Genomic DNA, 8,427 nt, shown 5'->3' with positions numbered 1-8,427 from the left:
TTTCACTGCCCAGAAAAAAGGCATCCGTGTTGACTCCTAACACTTCCAACAGGTCTCCTCTCTCTTCCCTTTGCCCTCCTGCAATGCACTCAAGTCTTCGCTTCCAAGAGTTTGCACAGATTCCTAGGCCTGAGTTATTTTTAAGATGGACATTTAGATGGGTCCACTTTAATTCTATATGTGCCTCCGCTCAAATGAAAATATATTAGGCACCTGCTAGGGTGAAGCATTCATTACATTTGTTTCTCAGGAGGATGAATTTCCTCTTCTCAAGGAGCTTATGATCTAATAGAGGAGAGACACCAAGTAAGTCTTTGAACCATGAAAGTTAGAACACTGCATAAAAGAGAAGGGAGATCATGAGAGGACCAGTGTTTGCATGAAGTGTCAGTCACTGCCCTGTTGCTGTGAAGGGACACCATATCCAAAGGAACTTCAAAAAGAAGGCATTTAATTGGGAGCTTACTGTTTCAGGGGATGAGTTCATGACCATCAGTGGTAGGGCATGGCACTGAGAGCTTACATCCTGATCCACAGGTAAGGGAGAGAGATAGAGATAGAGATAGATAGACAGAGACAGAGAGATTGGGTCTAATGTGAACTTTCGAACCCTCAAAGCCCACCCCAGTGGCACACCTTCTCCAATAAGGACACACCTCCTAATCCTTCCCACACAGTTCTATCAACTAAGGATCAAGCATTCAAATATATGAGCCTATGGGGGCCATTCTAATTCAAACCACCTCAGCAGGGGTCTGAGGAACAGTGGCCTGTGAGAGGTCTGGAACAAGACTGGCCAGAGAGCACAGAGATGGAGGAGGAGCCAAAGCCTCCTAAAGCCCAGGGGGAGTACTGCCCTGAGTGTTTCCTCTTCAAAATTCATGGGTGCTTAGGACTGGTTACAAGCATTGACTGCTGCTCTTCCATGTGACATGGATTCAATGCTCGGCATCTTCCCAGTGGGTTTCATTCCCAGCACCTATGTATTGGCTTGCAACATTTATAACCTTAGTGCCAAGGAGATCTTAAGCCCTCCAGTATTCACAGGCACCAGTCACACATGTAGTACACAGACATACATGCAGATGAAACACCAAGTAAAGGATAACCAGGCTACAATCCACAGACCCAGAGAGGCTAGGTAACAAGGAGGGCCCAAAGGGGGATGCATGGATTTCCCTAGGAAGGGGAAATACAGGAGATTTCCTGGGTGGACTGGGGGGGGGGCAGGGCATGGAAACTTTAAGTATTGGGTTGGGGATGGGTGGAGGGGGAGAATGCTGAGAGAGATGACTGGAAAGGGGGGCTTCATGGGATTGACTAGAAGCCTGATGTAAGGGAAACTCCCATGACTCTACAAGGATGGCCCCAGCTAAGACTCCTGACAGGAGTGAATGCATAGCCCAGGAGGTGGTGGCGGGGGGTGGGGGGGAATGGTGTCAGGGACATCACAGTAAACCCTACAGAAATGGCTATCCTGGCTCATGGGAACTCACAGAGTCTGAGCTAACAACCAGGGAGCCTGCATGGGACTGACAGAGGCCCTCTGCATATATGTGACCGTTGAGTAGCTTCACCTATCTGTTGGACTCCTGGCAATGGGAGCAGGAGCTGTCCCAGGTGCTGGCTCTTGGGAACCTGTTCCTCATGCTGGATTGCCTTGCCCAGCCTGAATACAGGGGGAGGTACTTGGTCTTAAGGCAGCTTGATGTGCCATGCATGCTTTGCTGAAGCCCATGGGAGGCCTGCCCCTTTTTGAGTGAATACAGAGGAGGGGTGGATTGAGGGAGGACAGGGGGAGGGGGGAGGAAGTGGAAAGAAAGTAGGGAGGGGAGGCTGTGATCCAATGTTAACTAACTAACTAACTAACTAACTAAATACCCAAATAGAAAAAAAAAATAGATAACAGGCTTTCCTCCTGAACCTGTCAAAGAAATAGACCCTAGAGCACAGAAAGCTGCCAGGACGGGCTCAGGTCAGGCTCTTACACACACTACCCCACAAACTCCCAAGACTCTTTTCTCTTCTAAAAATGGGGACTCTTTAAGGCTTACTGTCTTTCCTGATTTCCTTGGACTGGACTTGAATGAATAACAACAACAACAACAATAATGATAATAATAAGGTGTCTCTGTAACAGAGAACAGAGACATGAAGGCAGCCTGGCATCCGGGTCCTCTAGCCCCAGGAAAGGACTAGTTGGCCTGTCTCAGATCTGACTTTACCCGCCTCTGTCTCACAGGGCTTTCTTTCAACTGCGATGGCTATAGGTACCGGGGAGGGTGGGGAGTGATGAGAATTTCTTTTCCTCTTGATTTGGCCAAGCCTCAAATGAGTATACTTTACTCTGCCTATTTTTGTTACTTCATCTGGCCAGAATTCAGGAAAATGGAAGCAGCTGGTTTATGGATCTAAGTGCCCAGAAATACTAGTCCTAGGTAACAAGTGGTTCAGTTTTTGTAGAGGCCTAGAATGTTGGGACCTGTGGTCCGATCAGCGTTTAAGCTTTTGTATAGACTTACGAAGCTGGGATTCCTCAGCTGGTGTTCTCACTTCTAGGACTAGGTGTGGGCACCCTGCTGTCCCCAATGCCAGCTGCTCTTTGTCCCCTCTTCACGTGTGTGTGTGTGTGTGTGTGTGTGTGTGTGTGTGTGTGTGTGTGTGTGTGTGTGAAGATGACCAGAGAGGCCAGAAAAAAAAGGTATAACGTTCCCTTGAGTTGAAATTACAGGTAGTTGTGAACTGTCATAGGGATGCTAGGAACAGAACTCAGGTCCTCTAGAGCAGCAGCCATTGTTCTTAACCACTGAGCCATCTCTCCAGCCCTGAGAGAGGCCTTTCATTGGAGGGTTGTAAAGTGGAAAACAGCCCAGGAAAGGTCTTTTCCAGCCAGCTCACCAAGCGAGCCAGTCTGCTCACACAGCCAGAGAGGGGCTGTTTAAATGGAAATGACAATCTTCATTTAGAGGAAGGTTCGAATTTCCACTCATTATGACATCATCCCCTTTGCAGCAGACTCAACTGTCCCCACTAGGCCACCAGGGGGGTGTCCCCGGCCTGACCCCACCTGGATGGGAATGTTTGCAAGGAAAGTGTGCAAGCTGTTTAGAAGAGTCCCAGCTGGGCCGGCACCCCCAGGAACCCGTTGTTCAGTTGCTGTTGTCTGTAGCTTTCCACGGTACCAGTTCTCACCGTAGCCTTCTTTTTAGGGGTCCTTTCTTGTTTAGACTTCACGATTTCTCTTGAGTTCATGCACATGCCAGTGATTTGGGGCTGGCAAGGATCAGCTTGGTAAGCACCGAATGTGTGCATGCAGTACTATTGATCTTAAAGAAAGCTTTAATTTTCTTCGACTAGCGACCCCCATGGGAACCAGCTCTTCTGATGTTTCTCTAGCGTTCTTTCCTTTCCTGTGGGAGAACTTCCCTGGCTTGTGAGAAGCCACTGGGCTTTGTAGAGGTGGAGCTGCTTGCCCTGCATTGGGCTTGACCACAGCAACCAACAAACTTGTGAACCAGGCCTGGATTTGGCTCATCGACATCGTCCTTTACTTAGTGTGAATGGTTCAGGATTGTACATGTGACTCAAGGGGGGGACTGCGCCTAATTTATTGGCTCCTAGTCCCAAACCTGCTCTTTTTCATTTTGCTTTACAATCGTAAGGCTGAGCCCTAGAAAGAGTTTGGCTTTGCCCACTAGCAGAATGGTAAGCCATGTTTAGATTTATTCTGTATTTATAGATATACCCATTTATTCACATATAGTTATACACATAATATATGTAATTATTTAAAATGAAATATTTAAAAAATATTTTTAAAGAGAGCATGAATTTGAAGGGGCAGCTTGGGAGGACTTGGAGTGAGTGGCCCTTCCAAGGCAACAGCATCCAAAGATACTGCCCTTCTGGTCCTGGGCCTCTGTTACTGTGGTCATGAGAGCCTTGCGATTATACAGCGGGAACTCTCTCTCTGCATCCTCTGCCTGGTTCTTGGGTCCGGAAGATGAAGTAAGCTAACATCTGAAAAGCTCTTAGAACTGTGCCTGTCAAATAGCTCTATCTGAAGACAGCTATCACTGTGAGTTGATTGGTGGCTCTCACATCGTTATGACTTCCACTCATCCGTGGCCTTACCCATAGACTTCGTTCAGCCAGACTCTCTGGCAAGGGTGGCTGCTTATACAGAGCAGGTGCAGCCCGTCCAGTTCACTCTCTCCCAATTGGCAAGATGCTTCTGTAGGAAGACCTGTCCCTGTGCCTTGTGGCAAATTTCCTCAGCAACAGCGGCTTCTGCTTCCTGTGTAGCTATGCCCTTTGGAAGGGGTCTCCAGCTCATCAGTATTCAACCACGGCCTTTTTTTTTTCTTTTGTACCTTAGGTTCTTTAAATTTTTATTGTTAATGTTATTATTATTATTGTTATTAAATTAGCTTGTCAAGTAGTAGTTTTTTTACTTGGGGTTTTCATTCCACTTTCATGCCGGTTGATTTTCTATCTCCTACCCACAACCTGCTTCTCATCTCCCTGCCTCCCTTCCTGGTTGTACCTTTCACACCAAGTATTACCTTCTACTTGGCTCTCTTGCCTTCCTGCCCTGCTCCTCTTTACCCCCCCCCCCAGTCTCATGGCCCCTTTGTAGTGTCCTGGCCTTCACTCATATTTACTCCCATTTAGACACGCATAGTTCACAGCTAGAGGCTAGGATCCGAACGTGAGAGAGAACATGCACTTTTTTGTCTCCTGCTGCCATAACACCTGAAGCCTGGAGCTAGGCGCTGCTCATCTCTACCTGCCATCTCCATGCTGTTCCGAGTCTTTTCTTGTGTTTTTAGTGACTTTTTCTTCACAGAGATAAAGGGGGCAGGACTAACGTTTCAGGTAAACCACCTTCCACACACTGCTAGTTAGAGATATGATACATTAAATTCTCCCTGTTCAGGAAAGCAGTTGGGTTCAGTGCCCTAGCTGATCCTGATTGTTGTATAGCTAGGCGTGGTCCTCTCTCATTGCCTTTTTCTTTCTTTTTAAGATGCTGGGGGCTGGGGGGGAAGGCCTTTGCCTTCCTTCTTCCCACTGGATCTGGAGATGAAAGAGGAAAGTAAGCAGGAGCTGCCTGAGGCCACTCTCCCTGACAACAGAAGGGCTATTTTCAGTATAAAAGGAAGAGAAGATGAGGTCATGCACAGAGAGGGAAAATAGACGTGAGAAGATGAAGATGGAGAGGATCGTGTTGGCATCATCGGGAGCCCTTGGGTCCAGCCATGCCTGGAGGCAGCGCTCCATCCCACAAACTGTGCTGTCGTCTACCTACTTTCTTAAGTGTGAATTCACTTTTTTCTCTTGAAAACTGGAGAGTACTAATTATAAGTATAAAGTAGCTTTGCTTAAAAGAGAATGAGTACTCGCTCACTTTTCATTTTGTTTCTATATTGAATTTATTTTTAAAATTTTATATATGTATACTGTTTACATATTTCCTGTTCCCTCTAATCCATCCAATTCCTCCCAAACTCCCTCTCAAATTCATGGCTTCTTAATATATCTCTATCTATATATATAGTATATCTATATATGAATAAATGAATGGATCTATAAATGCAACCTATCATATTCATTTAGTGTTGCTCATATCTGTATATTTTTAGGGCTGATCACTGGTATTGATAGCCAGTTAGAGGGCTCGTCCCTGGGGAATAGTAATTCTCTGTCAGCAGGCTTTAATTGTCCATAGCTCTTGATCGTGAGGTTTCCTAATCTATTCTGGGATGTCGACCGGTGCTGTCATTGTTTAGGCAGCTGTAGTATTGAGATTTCATGAGTGGGTATATAGGAGAAACACACACAGAGAGAGACAGACAGACAGACAGACGACGGACAGACACTGCCCCATCGCCCCTGCAGACTCTCTCCTTTAATGATGGCTCCTGAGCATGACTCCGCAGACAGCTTCTCTCTATTGTTTTGCTCCCCATGGTTGTGCCTGAGTGTGTCTAACCAACTTTTCTTCTGCCTTCCTCTGTCTTAGATGAAGTTATTCACGGCCTATATCACACATAGATTTATCCACAGCAGGCATCCTAGTCCTCTGGGTCTTACAATCTGCCTCTAACTGTTAGGTCTCAAAGCCATGAACAAACAGGCTAAGAAACAAGCCAAGCTAAGGCCAGGCATTCATACGTGAGAGTAATCCTCTGTGTTATTTATTTGGGAACTGGATGGCAGACCCCCCAAAAGAGCCAAGAGCAAGGAGTAAAAGAGCAAAGAGTAAAAAACAACCAACTACAGGCATCGCTCAGTGAGGGGTATGTGCTCAGTGAGGGTATATACTCAGTGAGGGGTATATACTCATTCAGTGAGGGGTATATGCTCAGTGAGGGTATATACTCTGTGAGGGGTATATACTCACTCAGTGAGGGGTATGTGCTCAGTGAGGGTATACACTCAGTGAGGGGTACATGCTCTGTGAGGGGTATGTACTCAGTGAAGGGTATATACTCACTCAGTGAGGGGTATGTGCTCAGTGAAGGGTATACACTCTGTGAGGGTGTATACTCTGTGAGGGGTATATACTCACTCAGTGAGGGGTGTATACTCAGTGAAGGGTATATACTCACTCAGTGAGGGGCTACAGCAATTTATCATCCTGCAGACACTGGAGATTCCCACTGTTTATAAAGTATACATTACTGTGACAGATATTAGGAATTTAAAGCTGAATATTGCCCTGCTGTAAAGAAATATTATTGACCATTTATTTAATTTTCTGAAACCTAATGTGTTGACATCTGGAGCCCCAGTGGCCCTGGAGGACTAACTCTTTGCAGCAACTTCAAAGAATTCCCAAAGATAGTAACCTCAAGGGTGAGTAGGCTTACTGGTGGCTACACCTGTGAAATGTAGGCCAACCAACCCAGCAGTCACACTCTCACACTTAGGGGAGGGGCACCCCACTACCCCAGGAAAGACTAGAGTCCACTAGCCAATCCTAAACACGCTTGCTCAGCCTCATCTATCTATCGATGCCCACAGAAACCACAATAAAAGCTCCTGTCCACAATTTTGCCCATCCCTCTGTGCCTTCTGACCAAGCCTGGTGCCTGCTGTGTGCCCTAGACCATCCCTGTTTGCTGTAGGAGCCCCTGCTTTGGGAACCTTAAGTGCAAAGAGCCATCTTCTTTATGTCTTCTGACCCAGGGGTTTTACTGAACTTTAAATATATTTTAAAAAGACAGCCCTATGGAAATGTTGAGTGTTTTTCATACTCACTACAATGTAACTCGAAAATAGACTCTGTGCACCTGCCTGAGGTCCATCTTCATTAGTAATCTGTATTTAACAGTCAAACCATCCACAAGAGTTTCCAAGCTTCTATCAGGTTCACACATTCCTCTCTGATTTTGACCAACTCCAGTCCCCTTCAGGCAGCTATGAGCTACTCATGCTCATTGGTTATTGTGGGTGCCATTCTCATACACATGGCTGTGTGGAGACAGTACTCCCTCAGCACATACTTATTTTGCTTCAGAGCAGTGAGCAAGTCTCTGAGCTATTGCTGTCTCCCAGCAGGACTGTTATCCCCTCAGAAAGAATTAATTCATATCAAACTCAAGCTGCAAAATGCAGGTGCCATTTTGGGAAGGTAGTGGCTATACAAGCCATTTCTGACTCAGGACAAGACAGTCAGCCTCCCAAGGCCAAGCTGTTGCTAACCAAGATAAGTCCCAACTATAAATTATCCCAGAACAGTGTATTATTGAAACATTGTTCCCATTTCTCCATACAATGTCTAAGAGCCACTTTTTATCAAAACTTTTTCAGCATCTAAGAAGATGATTATGTTTTTATTTCAGTCTGTTTATATGATGGATTACATTGACAGATTTTCGTATGTTGAACCATCCTTGCATCTCTGGGATGAAGCCTAATTGATCATGATGGATGATTTTTTTGATGTGTTCTTGGATTCAGTTTGCCAGTATTTTATTGAGTATTTTTTACATCAATGTTTATGAGGAGATTGGTCTGTAATTTTCTTTGTTGCATCTTTGTGTGGTTTGGGTATTAGGGTAACTGTAGCCTCATAGAAAGAGTTTGGCAGTGTTCCTTCTGTTTCTATTGTGTAGAACAATTTGAGGAGTGTTGGTATTAGTTCTTCTTTGAAATTCTGGTAGAATGTTGCACTGAAACCATCTGGCCCTGGGCTTTTTTTGGTTGGAAGACTTTTAATGACTGCTTCTATTTCCAGAGGAGTTATAAGTCTATTTAAATTGTCTATCTGGTCTTGATTTAATTTGCGTATATGATTGTCCATTTTTTTAGATTTTCAAATTCAGTCCCAGAGAGGCCAAGAATACCTAAACATAATAAAGGCAATTTACAGCAAGCCAACATCAAATTAAATGGAGAGAAACTCAAAGTGATTCCACT

This window comes from Peromyscus maniculatus, chromosome 10 (genome assembly GCF_049852395.1).
Source record: "Peromyscus maniculatus bairdii isolate BWxNUB_F1_BW_parent chromosome 10, HU_Pman_BW_mat_3.1, whole genome shotgun sequence".
Classification (NCBI taxonomy): domain Eukaryota; kingdom Metazoa; phylum Chordata; class Mammalia; order Rodentia; family Cricetidae; genus Peromyscus; species Peromyscus maniculatus.
Note: the sequence above shows the minus strand (reverse complement) of the source record.